Raw genomic sequence first — 27,605 nt, 5'->3', positions numbered from 1 at the left:
CTATTGTTTGGCTCTTGCCACTTTTTTGGAAAATATTTCACCAAGGCAGGCTTTCTGCCCCGTCTGCTTCTGCATTCTATATCTTCCACATTCTCTTTCCAGGTCATTTGCCATTTCTGTTACTTTCACCATCCCACTCCCAACCCTCCCACATTCCACAATGAAAATTCCAATTTCCAGGATGCTTTGTGCCAAGGCTGAAGGTATATCCAAAAATTGTGAGAAGGCTTCAATGATTTTCAATTCATGTTCATGGGAATCAAGGCTATAGCTTGCCATATGCCATCCCTGAGGGGGTAAGGTTCTCAATAGGAGTGCACATGCAGGATTGCACATATCAGTGGGAGAGTTCAAGTGCACTTTGGGTCAGTTAAAGGTGCATATCAACATTCACCATTTCGTTGGAACTATTAAACTTATTGGAACTGTTAACAGAGCTGTCAAAAGGAGCACCCCTGAGGCTCCCAGCCTCATTCCTGATGAAGTGCATTTGCCTGAACTGTCAGTTTTCCTGCTGCTTGGCTCCTTTATTGTCCATGTGAAAACTTTCCTGGATTAACCAAAATACCTGCTGGACGGACTGGAGACAATTGGATAAAATTTCATTTTAAATGCTGGGCATTAATTCAATGAAGCAAATTTGCTGCCGATTGTAGAATTCTTCCTATTTTTACACAGCTAAAATCAATAGGTTGAGCGTTGCAACGTTCCTACAAATGGGCAAATTTCATCAGAGTATCCTAAGTAGTTTAACAAATGAAATATAAGTCTCAATCTTGTTTTGACAAAATTCTGATGAGCTTTCTATTGTGTTGAATGTGAAGCACGATTATCATTAAAATATATACTTTTATTGATCAGGATGAAAGATATTATTTAAGTTAGCAAACACCACCTTAAGCCACTGCTTAGATTAAGAAACACATTGGTTGAATTTGGGATGAAGCTTCTTCACTTGGTATATTTTAACTCCAGCCTCAGGAGACCAGTCTGAGCAATACCAGTGTGACATTTCCATTTTTCACGTCAGATATTTAATAGTTTCTCTTGAACGGGACCAACAATTTACTGCCATTTAATCTTGAGTTATGAGCAATTTTGCTCTGTTGATGCATCCCCACTGGGCATGAAGACATTACTCCCATGAATATCAGCGCAATCTAAACCCAGGTTTACAGTTTTCTAGTTCAGTCTGTTATTTAAAGCATATCTTTCCCAGCAATTCTACTGCCACTGCAAAGTGAAATTGTGCATTCTTCTGGAATAGATGTCCATATAAATTGTTTGAATTGAAATCGATAATCCCCACCTTATATATTGCTAAAATAGATTGTTAGCTCCTCATACAGGAATCAACCTTGTTATAAATCACAAAATATCACATTCATGTTGGAAGTGTAATAGTATAACCATTTATTTAACAAAAGAGCACAGATGGTCGGTGGGATGTCGAACATCACCAAAACAGATTAACTGGTCACTTTGTCATTTGTAGCAACTTGCTGTGCATAATTGACTGTTATGTTTGCCTCAATTATAATGAAACAACTCAAAAATGATTCATTTGCTGTGAAGCACTTTGGATGCTGTGAGCATATGAAAGATGTTCTATAAATATTACTTCCTTTCGTTTTCTGCATTCAGTTCAAATGTAAATCCCCAAATCCCATTTATCGTCTTATCTACGCAACACTTTAATGAATAGTGTATCAAACTTCCTTTTTTCCTCTTTGATTTGGAAAAAAAGTCATTCATTATTGTTTATTTTCATAGTAAAATAGGAGGTCATGTATTTTTGCTATGTTAAGTTGAAAATGTCATATTTTCTTTCTCTTTTAATAAGGCTATAAATCACAAACTGGTTTTAGAACACTGGGGCAGAATTGTGGTTGCACTGTGGGCAGGGCAGGGACATGGAATGGTCAGGACAAGAGGTGTTTCCTGAAGTCATTCCCACTATGATTCCACCTTATGGCCATTTTCCTAATGGCTTGTTCATGCCAAATACTGCAGCCCCCTGCAGGACGTAGCCAGAATAAAATAATCTTATAGTCTTTTAAAGGACATTGATGGAACAGTTATCGAGGTCTTAGATTGCCTGGTGATCAATCCTAACTGCTTCAGTTCCCCATAGTAGACTTAACAACTGTTTATCCAGATGCTTATGGCTGGTAGTAATCACTTACATGAACAAGACAGCTATGAATTTATATTTCCATCTCCTAATGCAGTGACTCAATGGAGTGAAGCCTAATTTCCTCTGAATAAGCAGTTGCCTGGTGATGGGGATTGCCTGCCTGTTATAGAACCTGTTGCACGATCAGTCCATTGATTCCAAGGAAAATCAGGTAGTCAGCGATCCACTCTGCCAGTTTATTACGCATGCAATGAAGATCATTGACAGTGAAAATCCTAAACAAATCCAAGGTGAAAGCACTTTCAGCTATCTTGGTCAAATCTGCTGAAATTCTCTCTTTAAACCATTCCTACTTTTTAAATTGCCTTTCAAAGCCTCCCTGCAACCACGCTTATTGGGTGCTTGTCCCAAATTGGTAACGTCCCTCCTTCTGGGCCAAAAGGCTTGGGTTCAAGAAGCACTTTAGATGCTGTGAGTGTATGAAAGATGCTCTATAAATCCTACTTTCTTTTCATTTTCAGCATTTAGTTCAAAGACCTAGGTTCAAGGTGCACCTATTCCAGAGTGTCACAAGATATTTGGACAGGTTGATTAAAAATATCTTTAACTGAGCTCCTGGACTGTACTTTATTTAAAAGTGTTAAGTGGTCAATATGGGATCTTAATTAGCAACAGTCATTTAACTTTTGTTTGGTGCAAATAATCATCTTAATAAAGGAGTTAAAGGTTATGCTAATAACCGGTGGTTGAATGGTCACTAAGAGACTGACTGACAATTGCTTAAACTGTTATTGCTCGCTGAAGATGTTTCCTGGCATCTTGCTGGATAGCACTCCAAATACTGTCAAGCTGAATAGGAGTAATCAAATCATTCAAGGTTTCAAGCACTACTTGAAGCCATACTCAATCTTTGATGTTCACCTGCTGCTGGCGATCAACTAATTACTGCGATTGAAGAGAAATTTTGAACCATATAATAAAACATCTTGGAATATTTGTCAAGACTCCATTAATACTTTGCCAATATTTATTCAATTGTTTTTCTTTGGATTTCATTTAACAGGAGTGAGAGCTTTATTATTGCGCAATATTGGACACTCCCAATAGCTTTTCCAAACTTTAAACTCTAGGAACTACCAAACCTATCTATAATCACAGCAATCTCCAGTAGCAATCAGTCAGCAGGTTGCCATACAGCTGGTAGGCTTTTAATGATCTCTTCAAGTGGTACTGGTGAATGATCCTCCTTGCTGCTGAATACGTATTCGTCCAGGATGAAGAGCCAGCATGAGCTGGAATATTGAGTCCTAAGGTGACAACGCTGGAATCAAACAGCCTGTGGCATGACAGTGTGCCTAGCTACTTTGCACACACCATGAGCTAATCACTTACATGTGACCTAGACATTATTTTGGAACTGAATTGCATTTTCTGGGCATCTTCACCATCACAACATGGTGTATAAATAGCAAACGTGTCTGAACTTAGTGATAAAACATGACTTTTAACAAAGGTTTCTTCGGTAGCAATGTCATCACTATATCATCTTTGTTTACCATTGTTTCTAGTTTTGCAGACATTGGAAAGTGGCCCTTGTCATTTGCTACACTTCAGAAATATATATGTAAAAACAATTCTAAGAGTGGTCAATCCTGAGCTAATGCATTAATCAGGGTTTTTTTTTGCTAATACTTACAACACAGATGTTTAGACCTTCCAAAATGTGCGTTCTTAGGACAGGAAACGTTTCCTGTTACTTTTGCATCTAAGAATTGTTATCTGTTCAATATTTAGTATCTAAGAGTAATTTTTTTTAAACTACTGTGCTATGTAGGTTATATGCTGTGTGGGTTGAGTTTAATGGCAGTGGTCCTGATGTGCAACCCTGCTGTGGGCATTTCGGGGAACCTCAAAGCAACTACACTTCAATTGATACCAAGAAATCGATTTAAATGTTACATGTGAAAAAGGCACTGAACTCACTGCAACAGAAACAAACATTTCTAAGGTCTCATATAAATTTAAAATGTAATTCCTAGTGTCCATGGTGCACCCAAGATGAAGATGCAATTAACGGCTGAGGTTTCCTGTTGTCAGCATCTTCTCCTTCAGAAATGACCAAATAAAATTTAATGAAGTATGGGCACTAAGAATGGGCAGAATCTTTTGAGGTTTTGAGTGACATGGGCTGTGGAGAGATGAACAGTAAAACTGAGTGACATGTTCGGTGGGCCCGATTTCAGCATTAAAATCATCTTGCCACATTTTGTACAGTTTTCTAAGTGGTTAGGGAAGATTTTCAAAAAGCAATGATGAGCTCCCAATTGCTACTCAGAGCTTGATAAGATTCTGCCCTTGAAAATCAGCATGGATTCTTGGCTCAGCCAGATGCACCCCACAGCCGTGGACTTTGGCACCTGACATGTTCCAGTCTATAGGAACCCTCATGGCACATGTTCACTCAACTTATAGGGCCCTTCTGCACTTCAGTTAATGATCTTGGGCTGCACTAGTAACTGGTATAGAGTCATACAAACTGGAAACAGACCCTTTGGTCCTACCAGTCCATGCTGAATATAATCCCAAATTAAACTAGTCCCACCTGCCTGCTCCTAATCCATTTCCCTCCGAGCCTTTCCTATTCTCTATCCAAATGTCTATAGAATGTTGTGATTGTACCCGCACCCACCACTTCCTCAGGAAGTTCATTCCACCTGTGAACCACCCTCTGTGTAAAAGATTTGCCTCTTATATCTTTTTTAAATCTCTTTCCTCTCACCTTAAAAATGCACCCTCTAGTCTTGAAATCCCCATCCTTGGGAAAACACAACTACCATTAACTCTATCGGCACCTCGTTATTTTATAAACTTCTATCAGATCGCCTCTTAACCTCCTACGTTCCAGTAAAAACAGTCCCAGCCTTTCTGTACAACTCAAACTCATACCTGGCAACATCCTGGTAAATCTCTTCTGAACCCTCTCCAGCTTGATAATATCCAGAAGTATTCCAGAAGAGGCCTCACCAATGTCTTGTACAACCTCAACATGATTTCCCAACTCCAATACTCAAAGGACTGAGCAATGAAGACAAGGGTGGTGAATGCCTTTCGAACCACCCTATTTATATGTGATGCAAACTTCAAAGTTTGCATCACCCTAGGTCTCTCTGTTCTACAAACACTAACCAAGACCCTACCACTAATTGTATAAGCCCTACCCTTCTTTGTTGTACCAAAACGTAATACTGTGCATTTATCCAGATTGAACACCATCTGCCATTGTTCAGCCCATTGACTCATTTGATCAAATCTGTTTGTAATCTTAGAAAACTGTCTTCACTGCCTACTATTCCATCACTTTTGGTGTTGTCCACAAACTTAATAACTATGCCTTCTATATTCTCATTGAAATCATTTGTATAAATGACAAACAAAAGAGCCCAGAGCTGACCCCTGTGGAACACCACTGGTCACAGGCCTCCAATCTGAAAAGCAACCCTCCACCATTATGCTCTGTCTCCTGCTGTTAAGCCAATTATATATCAATTGGCACGATTTCGCTGAATCCCATGTGACCCAACTTTACTGATTAGTCTACCATGCGGAACATTGCCAAAGGCTTTACTAAAACCCAAATAAATAATGATTACTGCTGTACCATCATCAATCTTTTTGGTAGCTTCCTCAAACATCTCAATCAAGTTTGTGAGACTTGATTTTCCTCACACAAAACCAGGCTGACTGTCCCTAATCCTTTCTTTTATAATCACCTTCAACGATTTACCCACAACCGAGGTCAGGCTCACAGGTCTATAGTTCCCCAGTTTCTCCTTACAACCTTTCTTAAACAAAGGTACAACATTAGCCACCCCCTAGTCTTCAGGCACCTCACCCATCATTATAGATGATGCAAATATCTCTGCAAGGTGTCTCATAATTCCATCTCTTACTTCCCATAATGTTCTGGAATATATTAGATCAGGTTCCGGTGATTCACCCACATTTACATTCTCTAAAACCTCCTGAACTTCCTCTTCTGTAATGTGAACTGTTTTTAAAGCATCAAAGTTTATTTCTGTGTCTCATTGTAATGCTGCAGCAAGAACACTGCACAGTTCACAGTACCCGGTTCATGGACTGGACAAAACAGCATCTTTGAGCTCTTTGTTCACTGTCGGAGTGCTCACTCGCTTTGAGTCTACCTGGATGCTCACAGGATCCCTGCATTAAATATCACACAACGCTCAGTCCAACACCAGCACCTCCTCATCATCCCTGCATTGCATTTCCTTGCCTTGCCTTGCCTTTTTGCATGGCGCTTCCTCAACTGGAGATACTGGTCTCACATTACTGCTGTCTTGCTGTGCCGTTTAGCACAGGCACAAAACCATGAAACTTTTCACATCTCAGCAGACCTCAGTCCAGTTAAGGGGAAAGGTACCAGAACAGAAAGTCAATGGTCGCCTCTGATACTGGTTCAGGGACTTAGACGCAGTTAGTCAGTCACTTAGGACAGAAAAAGTCAGGATGCTGTCTGCATAGGGGTGAGGAGGAAAATGTCAGGCAACACACTACCCATCCTCACTCCTTCTGTCCAATTGTAGGCTGTTTTCCTCCTGGAATGGGATAGAGGTAGATTTTGGGCAAGAGTTGAAAGTGGTTAGCATTATCATGGGTTTTAGTGCAGATGGGAAGCTGTCCCGAGCAAAGGAGTAGGCAGCGCAGAGGGCATCCAGAGTTGGTGCTCTTTGGCGTTGATGTCATGGAAGTGAGTGAGGTACGATGTTCCAGGAAATAGTGAAAATGGTAGCTTTGGTGGAAGGTGGCTGCAGTGGTAGAGAGAGTGTGGAGTATTGGAGAGATGAATGGGAGGGAGAATTTCCCCAGATGGATGAGATCACTCCATGATGGGTGGCACCTTTGGATCAGGTTGGCGTGGCCTGTAGTCATGGCCTTTACTGCTGATCTGGAGGGGGTGAGGAAATCCCACTTGTGCAACTCCTTGTCCAACAGGACATCCAGAGCCGAGCCCACAAAGCAGGGCATCGATATTCCTCCTGTATCCCACGTCCAGGGAAAATGTTAGGAACAGAATAGAGTAGCTCCAGACCGATGGTATCAGTCTGGATGCACAACAGTTCTTTAAATACAGTGCTGGTGCTGGGGTGGACAGTCATTTTCTGGATCTCTAATGAGTGGCAAGTTGCTCTGGGAGTGAAGCACAGTAAAATGGAACAGAAAACTGATATGATACCTGCCTTAAGTGCTAAAATGCAAATTAATGCAGTGAGTTTCGTAAGACATGGTGAAAACACCCATTCAGCCTCACAGTGAGAATTACTCCATCAAACCCGATGTGATGTATACTTAGCCAAAAAGTCTATACAATTCAACCCACTGCGTGAGAACAATAAAATATTTTTGGAATAGCCGATTATAAATATTACTAAATATATACAATAATTAGTTAGGAATTAACAATAACCTAAACAGGAATTTATCACTGCCATTTTATAAGCTGATGTAATTGTGTGATTTATTTCTCATATTGTTTACAGCAACATCCTTTCAAGCCTCCTTGAATGGAATTACTTTCTCATGTACAATTGCATTCATAAACGGTTGTCGGCCAATGGTCTCTAGGGGTAGATATTCGCTCATTTCAGTTTTCATTGGTACATACATTGATGTCAAATGGGAAAGTGTGGCTGAACTGTCAGCTTCTCTACAGGCTGTAAAACCAGAAAGGTTGAATCTACATGGAGGTTCTTCTGCTCACCTACTGTAGCATTTGTGAAACTTTGTAAAAATGCTGTAAACAATATTTTGACAGATAAATGGGAAAACCCTTGAAATTTATCCCCAAATGTCAGCTTGCACTCTTCAGCAGGGATGTCAAACCAGTCAGAGAAGAGCAATGGCTTTATCAATTCCCTCTCTGATAACTTCTCTGCAAGCCACATATGTACAGAGTTATGACGAACATCTGTGCCCAGAGTATGACAGGATAAAGCACAAAGCCAGGGAAAAATCATGAATAAATTCTTTCATTCATTTTTCTGAGCCCTTACAGAGCAGACTGAAAAACATACAGAACAGCATTCTGCGGAAACCATGTAGTAATGGCGTTAACTAGCAAATCTCGTACTTCCATCATAGAGTCATGTTGCAAGACATACACATCCTTAGCAGGGCAGAGAAGCTCCTTTGCCTTACTCCTTACCCTGTTTTAAATTGAATAGGAAGACAAGATTACATAGTCTGGTTCAATCAGAATCCAGTAGTCGGGTGGAGGCTGAAGTCAGTGGTAAAGGGGAGAACTTTATTGTGGAATAGAAAAGCATTGGCTTTGGTCTTTTGACGTATACATTATATTTTGACTAATTATGATTTGATGGAATGTAAAAAGTTTGACAGCTCAAAAGGCATTGAAGGTGAAGCAAGTGGAGCATAAATACTGTTTGGTATCATTAGCATACACTTGAAGCTGGACCAGTGATGCATTTGAAGGGCAGCAGATCGATGACAAAGAAGAAGGGGAGGAGGAAGCTACATTTTTAATCATTTACATTTGGCTCACAGAGATACTAACATAGTTTTAATGTCACTGGACTAGTCAGGCAGAGACTTGGACGAGTGTCTGATGGTAGTGGTTCAAATTCCACCCTAGTAGCTGTTTGAATGATAAAGTGACTCTCAGTAATGATGACCATGAAACTATCAACACTAGTTATTAAACCCATTGGGTTTAGCACTTCAGGGAAATATGTCTGTCATCCTTATCGGTGTGGACTGTATGTGACTCCAACGCACACAATGTGGTCGACTCTTATCTGCCCCCTGAGATGGCTCAGTTAGCCATTTAATTCAAGTGCATGAACAACAAATGCAGGTCCTGTCAGTGATTCTGACATCCCATGGAAGGTTAGAGTATAAAAGACCATCTATAGATGATTATGTCATACTGAGAAATGAAGTCCTTCTTAGAAATACACGAGCTGTTTTACGACTGGAATGCTTAATCTCATCCAGTGTCAGTTCCATGGAGAGAGCAGATTGGGAAAAATGTCTGTATCACACATCCATACAGTGAGTGCTGCTCATTGGGGATGTTGTGTAAGGTTGATCTAATTGTCTTGGTGTTGAAGCTGGGCTGAGAGATTTGAGCAGGATTTTTGTGAGAGGTAAGCAGAGAACAGAGGAAGAAAGCATTTTTGAGAACATTAAGAGAGGAAAAGGCATTCAAAGATGGAGTGTTACTTCATAGAAACAGATGAGTTGAGGGTGGATGAAGTGGATGCTGACAGCTGTAATTATGGTGGGGCTGATATTGTGGTACAGTGTGGAGGAGGTTGATTTGATGCCAACAATGCCATTGTTGATTTTAGTTTGAAAAATAGAATCTGTTCTTTAGTTATTTCTGAACATATAGAGAATTCTTCAGTTTCATTATTGTTGAGTGTTTGTGGAAACATGACCGGTCCATTGTGGAATCTTACATATTAACTCTTTGAATGAAAATTGACTTTGTTATGCCCTATTTTCTTTTGATTGTATTGTCATCATAATGAGGAAATTTGTAATATTTAATATTTTGCTTCTACGTTTTCTGTCATTGACTATTTGTGAAACTTTGTACTGATTCTGCTGAAAGCTGATGCACAAGACTCACACTGTTCCCAAGAATTAATCAATACTAAGTGAATTGGAAAACCCTCCATGGTCTGAATTTTATTGCCAAATGTATAAAATCCCATCTTCAATGTGTTCATGTACAGCAGAAAAACTGAAATTATGCACATGGCGTGCCTAAAAAACAATTTTCACTTTCTGTCTAGATTTTCTGGAAAATTTTAATCTGATTACAATAGGTAACAAGATCCCTGCAGAATGTTGAATATTGAATGATATTGATCTGCTGGTTGTAGCAGAAAAATAACCTTTGAATGCTAGGAGCTGATTCTGATCCATCCTATGTCCATAGCATTCGGGACACAATGAACCAAGTAAAGACTATGATTCAGTGGTTTCACGTATGTCGCATATTCTGGGGTTAATTTTTTTGGCTAACTCTCATTCCACTTACACTAATTATGAGGGACTAGGGAGAGTTAAATCATTGAAAATAATGCATTGCAGACAAATTGTATGCTGACCTTTCACCTGGAGGTAGTACAATAAGGGAAATCTGTAATCTGTCTAAAATATCTGTGGAATTGTTGATGCATTTTAAGAATCTTTGAAAAGGACTTTGGAAAGAAGTTTTCAAAAATTGTAAATGGACCAATTGTGATTTTCTTTGATAATTAAAATAATCACACATTTGACCAGGTGCAGTCTGAACAAGAAAGATATTTAGAGACAATGAAGTCATAAGACTGGGAAACAAGAACGGGCTATAAGCTGGGGAGTGAAAGTGATTAGTTCCTTCTTGCACATACAAAGAGAAAGCAGATATATACAAAAAGTAGAACAAAAAGAGCTCTTGTGAGGAGATGAAGCAAACCACTTTAAGGAAGTCATAAGTTTTTCTGATTGCAAGAAGACAGACAACAGGACTCGGAGATGCTGTGGCAGTTGTCCAAAAGGTCTTTGCTGAAACATGTAAAAGTTTGAAGACATTTTCTTCGTATTTGTGTACTTTTCTGGTATTTAGATAATTTTAAAATGCTTAAAATAGTGCCTACATATTTCCCCAAAGTTTACATAGCTTCTGGCAATTCATATTTGTCTTCCTGGGTGTCCTTGAAGCAATTCTTCTCTCCCTAAATGAGGGAAGAACAGCAACAGGAAGAAGGAACAAGCAGTTCTATAGCTTCTGGAAATACAACTTGTGGGATTCACGTTGAAGGGAATCTTTACTTTCCCAGCAAAATGTCTAGCCCCAGGATAAGCAATTCTCTGAAAAGTAGCACATAATAAGGCAGTGCCTCTCTACAAAGGCTGTTACAATGCTGTTATCTTGAGGCCTTCAACTAATCACCACAGCATTGCCAGTTCCAGTCAAGAGCACTGCAACTCTGAACTTCTTTGCCTCAGGCCCCTTCCAGATTGCAAAACTTGAATCAGTAAAATAAAAGTCTATGGTTCATGCTTGTATTGAACTGCTGACTGAAGCTTTGTTTCCTGGAACAAGCAGATTATATTTTTTCTGTGGACACACCGTGGTAGAGTAAGGCTCTGAGTTTGATTACATTGTAGAGGCCCCACATCCAGAGTTTCAATGACTGCAGCCATGTCACCTGAAATTCTTTCATAAGATCTCAAAAGCTATTCCTTTGTTACTGTGATATTGCTGTGTGATCACCAGCAGAGCTGCATGTAGCTCTGTGCCTTTTTTTTTATCAACTATCATGACAGTCTTGTATTCTGTCAATCTTCCAGTTCCCCACTCTGACTCTGAATGACAAGTGAAAGACTGGATGCTCAGGGCCAGAGACTGTCCTTTGCACATTCAGCTTATGATTCCTCTCAGAAAGCCACATTCAGCAGCCAAACACCATTACACTCAGATCCATGGATTGACTACAGCCCTTACGAAGAAGGTTATTGAAGTCCTCAAGCCAGATCTTTCCCTTCCTTGACACATTTCAAGGTTTGAAAATTGTTATGGACCCCGCGGTGGAACCATTAGTATGGGAGGACAAGTGTATAACTGCTATAACCTTGTCAGCTCCACAGCTATTGATGCCTCAGAGCTCACGATCCAAAATTTCAGCTTGTGATTCCCTTTACGGTCCTGATGCTGACTTTAGGACACCCTGTCTCAAGCAATTTAAGCACTGTCCATTCAATCTCCTGACCAATTACATGATGAATATCGAGCTCAGAGCCTGCATCCCCTAATGTGAGCATCCAGAGGGATGCTGTCTTTAGATTAGATTAGATTACTTTACAGTGTCCTTGCAGATTCCTACAATGAAGGCTCAATTAAGATATTTGTGTGCTTCGTTATTGACAGCTGAATGCTGAAGGTCTGTGTGAGAACTTTACGCAAGTTGGTAGTGGGTTGTTCCACGCTCTTCAACATGTGGCAGCAGTTTGTTGACTGGTAGTCTATTTCTTTCAGCATTTGCCTTTAAAGATTTTACCTCTAAGGTCTGGAGCTCTGTCATTTTCAGCAGAGCTAGATTCTGAGTAAATCTTCCAGTCAATAATCACCTGATGAAGGAGCGTCGCTCCGAAAGCTAGTGTGCTTCCAATTAAACCTGTTGGACTATAACCTGGTGTTGTGTGATTTTTAACTTTGTACACCCCAGTCCAACACCGGCAGCTCCGAATCGTTTCCTGGGTGGCCCTTTTGCCTTGTACCTGCTCCCACTCACTGGTGCACAGTGAATCACTCAATGGAGACCTCTCCAACTCATCTCTACCATGTGCAATTTTAACTTGTGTGCTTGGAAAGTTAAGAGCATGTCCATCTTTGTGAATCTTACCTTTCACAGTTTACGATGCTTGATAGCTCAAATTGCCTAGAAAATACAAAGAGGTAAATAGTTAGTATGTAATGACAAGAGTATATGGGAGCAGATAACTAGCATTACATGAGGTTGTGGTGTTTGTGCCACTTAAGTGAATTTGAAAAGCAGGACATGGGACCCAGAACTCAGCTATCAGTCAGTCTCCTGCATTACACCCAGGTCCATGGAACAATGTTATTGTCATTGTCTTGTGTGTTCCATCCTCTCCATTGTTGGTGATTAAATTGATGGGAGGGCAAGTATGGATTTCCTTGCTGTTGCATATATCCTGTAAAGCGTCTCCTTGGTAGTGGTGAGGTCAAGGATGATTTGGAGATACCGGTGTTGATCTGGGGTGTACAAAGTTTGAAATCACACAACACCAGGTTATAGTCCAACAGGTTTATTTGGAAGCACTAGCTTTCGGAGCGCTGCTCCTTCATCAGGTGGTTGTGGAGCATAAGATTGTAAGACACAGAATTTATAGCAAAAGTTTATAGTGTGATGTAACTGAAATTATATATTGAAAAAGACTTGGATTGTTTGTTAAGTCTCTCATCTTTTAGAATGACCATGTTGGTTTCATGGTTGCTGGAGGAAAACTAATTATCATGCCGCCTGGTGTTTCAATAATTCCCAATCCAGCCACCATTGATGAAACTCTCGTTTTAAGGAGCTGCAAGCTACTTTTATGTAGTGCCCACCCAATCAAATTTCCTCCCCTTTCAATCAGTGAACACAGAATGCTGGCTGCAGCATGTTTTATTTAAATGAAAATTAATTGGCCCTTCCACAACATATTGGGTAATTGGAATGCATGCTTCATCCAGCCATTATGTAGAATTTGTTTTTCACTGTTTGTCAGTCTTCTGATTTATAATACAAATTGACTTTGCACATTTATTTTTAAATATATAAAATATATGACTTTAAATTCTTGTTTTTTTGCTTTGACACCTCAGGGCCACATAACATTCACCATCTTCGTTACAATAATTATGTCAGAAATGTGCTGTGTGAGGAAATACAGTCAGACAGCTGTACATACCAGGGAATAACACAGTGCATTAGAGCTGAAACACATTCTACTGTCGTGCCACCAAACAATTATTTACTGTGTCTAGCCTCTTCTTTTGAGAATACTTAATTTTTATTGCATGGCAATATAGGCCAATCTTGTCTATTATGGATGTTCTCATTATTTCTTCCTAAATGAAATCCTACTGACTTCGTCCCAATTTATTTTTCATTAACTACATGAACACTGTTAAAAGTCTTAGGAACTCATTGGACAAGAAGGAAAACCTTTACTGAATGAAATAGGTATAGAAACATTGCTGAAATTTAATAAACCTGATGTATGAAGTGTTGTAGGCACCTTGCATTACTCATGTATAATGTTCAAAACTGAACAAATGATTTTAATATATTTACAAAAAAGATACCCATAATGACAGCCTAGAACCAGTTTAAAGGAGAATCTATTCGTGTGATATATGGAATATTATCAGAACCGTTGTGTCACATTAGTACTGGAATGAGCTTTGGATATCCAACTTTCAATTACCTCTCAAAAATGCATTGCCTTTTTTAGTTTGTCCAGTAAAATGTTTGGTTGAACCTCCTTTTAGTTAAGCTTGAACCTGTGTATTAAAGTGTCAGAATCTGCATCATAGAGTATTTTATACTCACTTCTGTCTTCATGCAAGCTGCATACTATTTCACAAAGAAGATTTTTGACTGCTGTGGAAAAGAAAGGTTAGCACATTCTTACAGTGAGACAACTATGCCTTCTGCATTTGTAATTAGAAATAACTTACTCAAGACTTTGCTTCTACACATCAGTTCCACCTTTAAATAACTGCGGAGTCACAGTTGTTTTAAAGTACTAGGAATGGACTGTTTCCTAAGTATTGCTTGTTTTGTAATCATAAGGAAATTTTCATACACTTCATTGGAATGAAAAACATAGAATGAGCACTACAGTACAAACATTCAGCATAACTGCTGCAGAAGAATGTAGCTGCTGTTGCCTCGAATGCTATGCTCCCTGGCGTTCATTGTTGCATGTTGGTGTTCCTTGGAGACACAAATATTTTAAAAAGCAGAGCACAAACCTATTATTATCATTTGCATTGTCTCTTACAGCATTGAACCACCCAGTTTCTGTTCACAGATGGCTGGCAATTGTTTCTTTCTGAATTCTGCTGTATTGAACAATGATTGGAAAACAGCACATTCCTAGAATCTGAAATATACATTTAAGTCCTTTGTTTTGGGAATGAGGATTTTAACAATCATGACAGTTTGTGCCTACAGACCCATCCAAAAAATATTGGATGCCGTAAAACATTTTGTCATGGCCTGGTGAAAGGGCAGAAAGTACATTATAATGTACTCTAGTTACACAGCAGAAAAAACAACTTAGGAGGAAAGCTTCTGCGAATAATTACAATCAAGTCAGCAGGGGGTATTAGCACCCATCTTTTTAACCCCCTCTCAGTTAGCTACTGCAAGTTTTTAAAAATTTCGTTTTAGCACACAACTGTCATGCTCCATTTAAAATAAAGTATTCACCCCATACCCGCAAGGGATACTTTCCAAGACCTACCGTGGAAGCCCGAAACCGCGGATAGGAGCGAGGACATTCATTTAACTGGAAAACCTATCCTCCCAGCATTCCCCGGTGTCTGGTTCTGGAATGTTCCCTGTAATGTGTTCATGCCACGGTAAACCGCGAGTAACTGAAACCATGGAAAACGAAGGTATACTTCGTAGAAAATGAAGAAGCCACTTACCATGGTCGTCTTGAGTGAAAGAATGAGGAGTGTCACTAGTTACTAACCCTGAGAAAAAAGAATAAAGAAAATAAATCATCAAGCAGAGACATAAACAGGCGATAAGTTTAAAAGGGAGCAGCTGGCATGGCAGAGAGAATAACTATTACACAATTAAAAGGCTTGCGATGTTAGATTCTTTACTTGTGACCATAGTTCCTTAATGGTTGCTTTGTATCCTCAGCACTAGTGGAATTTGTAGATGTCTCTCAGTTCTCAATGAATGGTTGCTTTCCCATTTGCCTTTTTCCACTCTCACAGTCTTCTGAGATGGTGGGAGATACAGGGTCAGAGGGAGTTCAAGCTTTTGTCACATTTGAGTGTTATCCTCTCTGCTCTGCTGCTCAAAAGCAGCTGTTGAAATATAATCCAGTGTGTTTTCTTGAGTTTAGTTCCTTTTTTTCATCCTTGCTGGCTAACTAGCTTAGTGAACCTTTTATTTCCCAAAACCTGAAATTATCACGCACACGTAAATTAGGACAAGAAGTGTGAATTTTTTGACATTGACTCGGTTACCTAGTTTTGATGTTTTTGAGAATAAAAAACAATTTCACTGCAGATGGCTTCATTTACTCCACATGGGGTTTCCAAAATTGCCTCAATCTGTGGTCAGTTAACTACTAGTTATTTTGGATTAAGTTTTCTTCTTTGATCAAAAAGAAAACATTTAAATCCATGAGATATCTCCGGTATATCAATTGGATGGAGAAAATTAAAGCTAGATATTCCATATTTTACCCCAATCATAATTCTTGGCGGGGAGCTTCAGTTGAACCTGCAAAAGATTATCTGATCTTGTATTGCTGGAAACTTAACTAAAGTTATAGTGTTAAAGAGATGTACTGCATGCAAACAAACCCACAAGGCATTTAGAATGCTTTCCTTTATTGATCTGGGCATTGAGGATTGGAGTTGGTAGGTCATGTTGTGGCTGTACAGGACGTTGGTTAGGCCACATTTGGAATATTGTGTGCAATTCTGGTCTCTCTCCTATAGAAAGGATGTTGTGAAACTTGAAAGTGTTCAGAAAAGATTTACAAGAATGTTGCCAGGGGTGGAGGATTTGAGCTACAGGGAGATGCTGAATAGGCTAGAGCTGTTTTCCCTAGAGTGTCCGAGGCTGAGGGGTGACCTTACAGAGGTGTATAAAATCATGAAGGGCATGGATAGAGTAAATAGACAAGGTATTTTCCCTGGGGTGGGGGAGTCCAGAACTCGAGGGCATAGGTTTAGGGTGAGACGGGCAAGATTTAAAAGGGACCTAAGGGGCAACTTTTTCACACAGAGGGTGGCGCATGTATGGTATGAGCTGCCAGAGGAAGTAGTGGAGGCTGGTACAATTGCAACATTTAAAAGGCATCTGGATGGGTGTATGAATAGGAAGGTTTTAGAAGGATATGGGCCAAATGCTGGCAAATGGGAACTAGATTAATTTAGGATATTTGGTCAGCGTGAACAAGCAGACAGGGGTCAAATCTTTGCAACAATTTACAACCAGCAGAAGGAATTCTTTCTGAGTAGGTGCAACAAATTGTTTTTCATGCTGTTCATGAATGCAAACAAAATACAGTTAATATCTGTTCAGTGCCATTATGAGGACTCAGCAAGTAGGCAATAGAGCTGATGATGCAGAATTATTCTGCATCAGTTCAATGTGATGCTGGAAGTGCACAGTCAACATGTTGTCCCATCACGTCCTGATTGCTACATGCAGCTAGCATGAAGCCTGTCCTTGAGTAACTTGTGTCCTAACCATGTCAGGGTGGCATGATTTAAGGCTAGCCTGCTCTGCCTCAAGCCAGTCTTGACTTTTTTCATGAGAGGTACACTGAGGTTGGGGCTTTACCGGAAGTGCTTGGACCAGCCATGTGTTAAATATAGGAAAGAACATTCTCCAAAACTTTCGGTTGCTGCGTTCTGCGGTCTAATGGAGAGGGGCAAACAATTTATGTTCTATATCGAAAGGGAGCTAGGAGGCACTTTAGATAACGTGAGAATGAAGCGCTGGCCAAAGCTGAATGAGGCTGCAAAAAGTTCAATGGCCGTTCATGTATGGCCAAGCTTAGTGAATTCATCTGCCATCAGTTGCACTACTCGGCTCACATTTGCTCAGGGAACTGCACCTCGATCATCTTCCTACCAACAATCTTGATCAATTACAACTCCTATTGGTGTTTATAGCCTTAACCCTTACATATGTGGCACTGCTGAAAGTCTCACAGCCACATTCTCAAGGTGCACCCGTATTGTTAGATATTCGACCATGACAGCCAAAACACCCAAATGATTGTATCAAACTCACTGATGGAGTCCCTGCTTTTCAAGACGTCAGGGCAGCCCACCAGAGCCAGCGGGTGCTACTGGTGGGACGCATCAGGACTAGGACCATGGGCAGTGAAATGGTGGTTTCGTTATATCTAATCCTTTATACATCTGTTGGTTCCTCATCCCACATGCTGTTCTGATTTACCAGCTTCACATGAGGTAAGCATACACCTCTTGTTTTTTTCTAATCCCAGCACCATAATCTTACCCTTGTTCCTTTCTCCCTTTCAGATAGCCACAACTGCAACCTGAGCAGGCAGTGGTGGAAGAAGAAGAATACATCAGTTCAGATATCAAAACAGTACATCACTTGGAGTATTGTGAATTGCTTGTGGTTAGACATCAGGCATGACTGGCCTGGTGCAAGTAATAAATTTCTTTGTGATAAATCTTAATATTTAGTGGTTCGACATTTGGCCCTTGTTTGTGACTGTGACCAACATATATTCAACTCAAGTAAGACTTGATGTATTGCAGTATCTAATCAATGATTTACAAAGTATAATTGAGAGCGACATCATTGCTCTTGGGTCAAAGATTGTATTGATGAGTACCCACACCTCAGGCCCAAATACTTTGCTCATCCTCTTTTAAAGAAAAATACTTTTATTTTTGGACTGTGGACTAAAATTGGAAAAAATATGCCTTTAAACCAAGGACACAATGTGAGAAGATACTTGCAGTTTTAAAAACAAGCTATGAGAACACATTTTGAGTTGTGTCTCTTCAAACAGAATGGCACAGCCTGGCTGGGTGAGGCTCAGTGTTGCTCAGCCGCAGCTTTTGGTTGGTTTTTCAATTGGAATCAGTTATCGGTTCAGGAGGGTTGAGCAACCATTTAATTATTCCCTGTGCAGGAAACCATAATCTGTTTATGTGGTTAAGAAACAGAAGCTTCTAGCCTGAAAAGAGAAAGGGTCTAAATCTTTGTCTCTCCCTCGAGTATGGAGAATAGCAGAAAATCTCACGGTTTCTCTGTAAATTGCATTTGCTGAAAATTTTCTAATTGAAAGAAGAAAGCAAGGAATAAAACCTTTAGAGGTTCTGAAAGGACAACCCTCAACCAGTGAATGAAACTCTGAGAATCTGTGTATCCACAACCTTGTGTCATTAGCAAAGAATTGGAAGGGTTATAAGAAAGGCAAAAGAAAACAACTCATTGATATTTGTAATCTAGCCTGATGCCAGGACTGACCTTTACTGACTGGTTTTTCCTTCCTGATCCACAGTACATGTATCTTGTGTTGTGTCTTTTGGTGTCTGTTTGTGTGTGTATGAACATCTTTTAAAAAGTGCAAAGTTGACATTATAAAGTTGGGGAGGTGATGACCTAATGGTGTTAACGCTGGACTGTTAATTCCAACGACTCAGGTAATGATTTGGGGATCTGGTTTCAAATCCTGCCACTGCAGATGGTGGAATTTGAATCCAATAAAAAATTGGAATTAAGTGTCTAATGATAATCAAGAGAAAACCACCTAGTTCACTACTGAATTTTAGGAAAGAAATTCCTGCAATCCTTACCTGGTCTGGCCTAGATGTGACTCCAGACCCAAAGCAATGTGGTTGATTTTTATCTGTCCTCCGGACAATTAGGGATAGACAATAAATGCTGGCCTCATACTGTGCATATTTTTGTTTGAAAATCCAGATTAACATTAATGTTTCTTTCTTTCCATCGATTGTAAACAGTTTGATCACAAGAATCAGTTTTCTTCTTGTTTCTGAAAAAAAACCTGTAAGCATATTCTTTAAATCTGAATGAGACAGTTACATTGAAGTGCGCAATTTGGTAGATTAATCTAATTTTCACATTTGTGACGACTTTGTGATCGTGAGACTTGATTTTCATCACATAGCCAACGTGGCTCATGACATTCCAAGTATCTCTTCAAGTCTCTTGTGCTTTCTGTTCATGGATACTGTGGACATTGATTGCATCACTTTTCTTTGTACAGCTTTCACATTATAAAAATACTAAACCTTGCTAGTGCAAATTAATGGCTTGCAAAAGTTATTTCATTTTTTCATTAATAGGGATAACATGTACACAAAACCCTGTTCTTGCTTAGATCAAATAATCCCTGATTCTGCTTATTTCCCCACTGCCAAATTTTGTTATCACTGCAGCTGTGACAATGTAAAGGCACGTGCTTTACATTGTAGACAGGGAGTGTCCTTGGCGGTCTAATGATTTTGGCTAAAACTACACCCTTATCTTGTCTTGAACCAGGAAACCGATTCCTCCTTCTTCATTATCACCTTTTAGTTAAGGTACATAGTCTACATTCCTGTATGAAAAACGCTGCCTCAATCTAATGCTTCATTCTTTTGTATGATTTGTTCTTTTAATTTAGTTGACTTATTTACATTTTTTTGAGTGTTGCACTTCTTCTCATTTTTGTGTACCTGCAAGGCGTGGTATTTCCTTGGATTAATTCAGAGGCCAAATCAAATCACGTGTATCTGTATAAATTGGGATTGTGTGGCAGCAATATTTAAGCAGTGCTATTATTAATGACATCTGTATCATAAGCAATGAGTGAGTTACCCAAGGATCCACAATTAGACCCACACAGGGCAAAAAGCAAGCATTGTGCAAGTCCAAGTGCAAGTTCACCACCGAGCTTGGATTCTGCTGTTGAAGTCTGGGATGTAACCTGGAGTGAGCTCTCTTAAGATGTCAGCATTCATTCTCCAATCATGCCACTCTGCTGTAGAAGGAATGAATCGGCTTGGTCGCTGGAAGGAGGGGTCAGTTGGAGGGATGGAAGGGAGGGGGAGGGGATGGGAAGGGAGTCAGGGGATGGATGGGAAGATGATTTGAAATTGGAGAACTCAATGTTGAGTCCTCCGGGCTGTAGACTGTCCAGATGGAAGATGAGGTGTTGTTCCTCCGATTTGTGGTCTGATTCACTCTGACAATGGAGGAGACCGAGGATGGACATGTCAGCGAGGGAGTGGGAAGGGGAATTGAAATGGGTGGTGACCTGGAGGTCAGGCTTTTCCAAAGCATGTAGAGGACCTCTACTCTTCTAACTCCAACGCGGAATCCACAAGCTCAACAAACCACTTTGCTGTTTCATATCTGATATAACTCTTCCCCCCGCCACCTCTCTTTATCTGCAACCCTCCCGACCCCTATCTCATTCCTGAAGAAGGCTTACACAAAAATTTCAGACTTCTCCACCTCCTGATGCTGCCTGGTGGGCTGTGTTCTTCCGGCCTCCTACTTGTCCATTTTGATTCCAGCATCTTCAGATTTTTATGTCTCTAACTCTGCTATGGAAAGCACCAAGTACAGATGCAGTTATAGCAGCAACAGCCAGTAGAAATCCATAATAATTAACCTGTAAGTACTTTATGATCCCTCTAAGTAGTCTTGGTGAAGAGCTTTTTCCTGGTGCTTTACATGTGTTGAGGCTTTGCATGGTTAGGAGGCAGTATTAGCTGCAGCATTGAACTCCAAAATGGCAGTTAAATTTATATCTGGAAATGTGTTGCTGGAAAAGCGCAGCAGGTCAGGCAGCATCCAGGGAACAGGAGAATCGACATTTCGGGCATAAGCCCTTCTTCAGGAATGAGGAAAGTTTGTCCAGCAGGCTAAGATAAAAGGTAGGGAGGAGGGACTTGGGGGAGGGGCGTCGGAAATGTGATAGGTGGAAAGAGGTCAAGGTGAGGGTGATAGGTCAGACTGGGGTGAAGGCGGAGAGGTCGGGAAGAAGATCTCAGGTTAGGAAGGCGGTGCTGAATTTGATGGATTTGACTGAGACAGGGTGGGGGGAGGGGAAATGAGGAAACTGGTGAAATCCGAGTTCAGTGGTTGTCCTGGTTGGGTCCAAGTTTTGTTGGTCGGAACGTAGTCCGGAGTCCGTGCGGGATAAGTCGGTTCCGTAGGCAGGTTAAATTTATATGTTCATACACCATGATGTAATTGTGATGTTTTTATTTCATGGGTTGTGGGTGTCACTGGCTAGGCCCGAACTTATTACCCATCGCTATCTGCCCTGGAAAAGGTTGTCTTGATCTGCATCTTGAGTTGTTACAGTTCTTGAGGTGTGGGGACAATAACAGAGCTGTTAGGAAGGGAGGCCCACTATTCTGAACCAGCAACTGTGAAGGAACATGGATGCAATTCCAAAGTCAGATGGTGTATGGTTTGAAAGAGAACTTTGAGATGGTATATTTCCATGCTTCTGCTGCCTTTGTCATTCCAGGTGGTAGAGGTTGCAGGCTTGGAAGGTACTGTCAGAGGAACCTTGGTGAGTCAAGATATTTTGTATACTTTGTTGCCACTGTGTTTTGAAGGAGAGGGGATTGAATGTTGAAGGTGGTAGCTGTGTGCCTTAATGGTGTTGAACTTTGAGTGTCATCCTGGTAAGGGGAGAATATTCCATCACACTCTTGCCTTGTGCTTTGTAGATGTTTGGACAGGCTTTGGGAGAATGGATGTTACTCATTGCAAAATTTCAAGCCTTTAACCTGTTATTCCAGTCATTCTATTCATATGGCTGGTCCAGTTCAATATCTGGTCACTATACCCCCATTAATAGTTGGGTTTCAGTAATGGTAATGTCATTGAACATTAAGGGTCAATGATTATATTCTCCATTATTGGACATGGCCATTGCCTTGAGCTTATGAATGCTACTTGCTTTCTATAACCTAGCTCTGGATATTTCTTGCTGCATATGGACATGGGCTGTTTCAGAATCTGAGGTGTCACGAATGGTGCTGAATATTGAGTAAGCATCATGCTATTTCTGTTCTTGAGATGGAGGCCCTGGATGAACCCAAGCTGAAAATTAGTGAGTGGGTTATTCCTTTCTCAGAGCCATGTCATAGTACTGAAGATGACCCCATCCATCAATTTGCTGTTGTTCAAGTATAGACTGATAGGATGGTTATTGGCGAGTTTATATTAACCCTGCTTTCTGTATACAGGATTTACACAGGCAATGTTTTACATCGGTGGGCAAATAATTTTTTTAACTGTAATGGAATAGCTTGGCAAGGGGGTTACGAGTTCTGGAACACAAATGCTTAGTACTTTGCTGGAAAGTTGTTGGGGTCTAAAGTGCAGTTTCCAGTGCCCTCATCCGTTTCTTGATATCACCTGGTGCAAATAAACTTGGTTGAAGTTTGTTGTCTGTGATGCTGTGGACCACAAAGGCAGGTTGAAATGAGTCATCCACTTGGGACTTTTGGCTGATGATTGCTGTGAATGCTTTAGCCTTACAGTTATACTGATGTGCTTGGCTCTTCTCTCATTGAGGATGGGGATATTTGTGGAGCCTCCTCCTTCACTGAATTGTTTAATTGTCCACCACCATTCATGACTAGATGTGGCAGGACTGCAGAACTTCAGTCTGATCCATTGATTATGGGATTGTTTAGTGCTGTCCATAACTCGCTGCTTATGCTATTGAACACGTAAGTAATCCTGAGTTGTTACTTCACCAGATTGACACCTCACTTTTAGGTATGTGTGGTGCTGTACTTGGTCTTCCCTCCTGGAGCCTTTGTTGATCCCCTGACTTGATGGTAATGGTAGAGTCGGGGATAGGTCAGGCCTTGAGACTGAGATTGTGGTTGAGTATAATTTTTCTCCTGCAGATGCCCACTGTGTTTCATGGATGCTCAATCTTGAGTTCTAGATCTGTTCAATATCTGTCCTATTTATCACAGTGCAAATACACGATGGAAGTTATTCCAATATCAAGATGAGTTTGTCTCTACAAGTACTTCAGGGCGGTCACCTATGGCAATACTGTTACGGATAGGTTCATCTGTGGCAGGCAGAATGGTGAGGATGATGTAAAGTAGTTATTCTATCTTGTTGGTTCCTTCATTATCTGCAGCTTAATCAGCAATGGTACTACCGAGCCACTTTTAATGGTGGATATTAAAGACCTCCAGTTGGAGTAAGTCTGTGTCTGTGGCCTTGCCATGTTTAGTGCTTTCTTGAAGTGAGGGTTGTTCAATATGCAGGGGCACTTCAGCTGAGGTACGGACAGGGGGTGTTAGATAATAAGCAGAAGGGTTCTTTGCCCACATTTGGTTGCGTACCACCTTGGTCTTGGGCTGGTATGAAGCAAGTAAGCTCAAGGCAATGGCCATCTCCACTAGGTTGGGCGTATCCTGCTGGTGAGACAGAACATCATCCAAGATGGTAGTGGCATGACTGGAAAATAGTCATGCTCATGGAATCAGCCCTTATAGACAATATCAAGTGTTTCTCGACTCATGAGACTCCCCCAAGTTGGCACAAGCCCCTAGATGTTGGGAAGGAGGACTTTGTAAAGTTGATAAGGCAATGTTTTCTGTAGTTGTACTGTATTAGCAGTAACATGGTCAATGCCAAATGATCTGTCTGGTTTCACTCCTTTCTTTTAACTTTGTCATGGCTTGACACAATTAACTGCCTTGCTGAGCCATTTCAGGGGGCAGTTCAGCATGAGACCACCACACCTATACCTAGGCAGCGTCAACGTTTGTAACTGTTTTTAAAATGCTTTATTTGACCTTTCCAGATCTACTGCTGCCCACCTTCATAACAGATATCTGATAAAATTCTTCCTCCTCCAGGCAAGGAGTAAAATGAGTCAAGTATTAGTCATTGGCTTCTCCAGTACCGTGACCAGATTGTGAGAGATATGCGCATATGTTGCTGAGTGAAGTGGAGGAGGAAGATGTGAAGAGAAGAAACTTGTCCTCTCAATTCTTTCTAGGTCCTGAAGTGGGGTCCTTTGTTAGTGATTGCCACTTGTTTTTATTCATTCACAGGCTGAGGACACCGCTAGCCATGTCAGCATTTATTGCCCATACCTCATTGAGTTAAGAATCAGCCACCTTGCTAACTGTTTTGGTAACATTACCAACAGCAACATGTAGGCCAGACCAGGCAAGGATAGCAGTTCCCTAAACGACATGAATGAACCAGATGGGTTGGGGCTTCTCCTGACAATTGACAATGATCACAATTAGGCTCTTAATTCCAGATTTTTAAAAACATTAAATTCAAATGTTACCATCTGCCGTGACAAGAATTGAACCCATGGTCCCAAAATATTACATGGGTCTCTGGATTAATAGCCCAGTGATATTGCCATTAGGCCATCATTTCCCCATCTTCTCATGGCACGTAGTACTTACTTATCCATTTTATCAGACTTCGGGATTATTAGCGTACAATAAACTTTCAAAACAAAGAATGGAACGACAGAAGAAATGCCATTATTTAGTTAACCAAAACTCAAATATTATTTTTTTTTATTGAGAATGTTTTACTAAAATTATATTTTACATGCGATGTTAGTCAAACAATCTGTTCAAGGTGATAGCCTGATTAGCCCACTTACCAGTGATGTCATCATGTTAATAATCAGGGTTTTATAACAGTGCCAACTCTCACTTGATCATCAAATTTTGATTGGTTAATTTTAATATTGCAATAATACTTGCCATGGGTGCTGAGGTTTATAGATCAATCACATTTTAAAATGTCCACTTTTATTTAAGACTTAGGTGAGACAGAACATTCTGAAAAGGGGTTCAAAGAGTTGCTTTGGAAAGGGGCTTAAAAAGATGTGATTAGTGAGATAATTGGTGCATGGATTTTAATTTTCCAGAGCTCCATAGATTTGAGAAAAATTGGGAGATTACAAATGTGATCGCTTTATTCAAAAAGGAAGGCAGATTGAAAGCAAGTGGCCTAATATCTGTCATTGGAAAAATGTTGGAAGCTGCTATTAAAGAAACTATAGCAAGGTACTTTGATCAAAGTTAAAGGTACTCAGGCAAAATCTCTGGGGAATTGGGTGGACTCTTTTGTACTATCAACTGAGCAGGATTCTGATGAAAGTTTACCTTCTGTTCAAAAGGAAGGAACCAGTAGGATGTTAAAGAGACCATGGAAGGAGGAGAGTTGCCAAGTTCTATCCTGCTAGTGGTGGTTATATCTAGGAAAGTTTAACTTGAACGGAATGATATGGGAAGTTGTAGAATCATAGAATCCTACAGTGCAAGTAGAGGCCATTCAGCCCACATCAACCCTCCAAAAAGCATCCTACTTCTCCACCCACATAGCCAGCCAACCAAGGCTGGAATTGAACCCCAGGTCCCTGGTGTTATGAGCCACTGTGCCACCCATGGAGAAGTGAGTCCTGGATGGAAAGGTGAACCTGTGGGAGAATGTGGAATAATTTATTCCTATAATGTTACATATTTACTAGAAGTGTGGTACACAGAGAAAGAGTTTCTTCAGATATATTTTGGTTATGTTAATCGATGCACAACTTAGCTTTTTATATTTATCAATGGATGATTTGCCTGTTAATCAGCGATTGATTTATGTTAAACATTTTAGGAAAAATCTTAAAATGTGAAATCCAGTCGTTTGATCCTTTTCATTGTTTACTGGAGAGTTCATTCCTTTTCAAGAATTATCCATCTCTATGGGGATCGTAACATCAGTGAAGTCAGGTGGAATGAACAGGTTGATGCAGAAACTGCCTCATTTCTATCACCACCTCAAGCACATCTGCATTTGAGTTTCATTCCATCTAATGAATATATTGCTTTGGGAAAACAAGTGCAGTGTAAACATTGAGGGAGTCAAACTCAATATGGATCAACAGCATGAAGTGTGACTTTAATATTATTCACATTCCACTTTTGAAATGTTGCTTCGGAGTCAACACAAAACCTGTCAATATTGTTTCTGTCTGTCGCCAGTGAAGGCCTTGTACATGGAAAGCGTTGTTATCAAGACAGTGTTAATGAAACCGAGCTCAAAGTTGATTAAGATTGAAAGTATGAAATGAAGGGAAAATATTCAATTTTTTCTGATTGGTGGTAGTTTTGGATATTTTATCTATTAGGCGGTTGAAAATATTCTTGTGTCTAAACCTTGCCGTTGCTCTAAACTGAATCGAATGAACTCCCTCAGGGATTCTCTTGACTGGCCATCATGAGTACAGTCTTATGGCTTTGTGGTGAGGTTTGTAGTACAGTTTGCTACTATTTGTAGTATCATGGCAGGAAAGACTGTGGATAGCTTTCCACATTGCCACCAATTGAAGCGCTTAAGGGGGCGGTTAATGCCCACTTTACCCACCTAGTGGCTCTCACCCTGCTACAGCTTGTAATAGCCCAGCGTGTGACAAAGGGATTGCCACGGGGAAAGCTAATACATCCTCACAGACTTGTTTATAGTCTCCCAGGCGTGGTTCCTGCATTCAGTGGCTAACTGAGGAATCCAGCAATGCCAAAGGGATTTCGCTAATGAGAGCCCTCCCTTTCCTTACTCATGCCCTTTCTTCTCCACAGCACCACACTCCCCCTCACCTATGACACCCTCTCCCACCATCCCCCAGCTTTATCTTGGAGTCCAGTGATGATCCCAGGCCTTGGATGATTGACCAGCCGTAGATGCTAGTAGCTCTCCACAGGTGGGACCTCTGCCTCTGGCGTCCTTGATCCCAGGTGATTACCTGCTGCTGCCTGTCATTTGCCAACAACTCATACCTTTGGTGGAAGCTCAATCTCCATATGTACATGGGATTTGCTTTGGCTGTTATGGCCACAGATGGAGAACCCCTGAGGAAGTTCACAGCTAAGGAGTTATAAGTAATAAATTAAAATTCCCAAAGGACAATACATCTTTCTCACCAGAGAATTAGCTATATATATTTGGTGGTGCTGTTCTTTGCAAACATTGGGAAAGATGAGGCCTCCACATGGACAACTACAATTGATATGGGGATGAAACCCACGGGTGTTGGTATTATCCTACATCACAGTTTAGCACATTCATGAAAACCCTGCCTACGCATTAAACTAGGC

General features: G+C 40.5%; 1 protein-coding gene across 20 annotated transcripts in view; it reads left to right on the top strand.

Annotated features, from left to right (window-relative positions):
- Positions 1 to 27,605, top strand: part of jakmip3 (Janus kinase and microtubule interacting protein 3) — a 379,633-nt gene that overhangs the window by 76,898 nt on the left and 275,130 nt on the right. The window lies entirely within an intron of this gene.

This window comes from Chiloscyllium plagiosum, chromosome 22 (genome assembly GCF_004010195.1).
Source record: "Chiloscyllium plagiosum isolate BGI_BamShark_2017 chromosome 22, ASM401019v2, whole genome shotgun sequence".
Lineage (NCBI taxonomy): Eukaryota > Metazoa > Chordata > Chondrichthyes > Orectolobiformes > Hemiscylliidae > Chiloscyllium > Chiloscyllium plagiosum.
The sequence above is the reverse complement of the archived record's forward strand: the minus strand, read 5'-3'. Positions and strand labels throughout refer to the sequence as shown.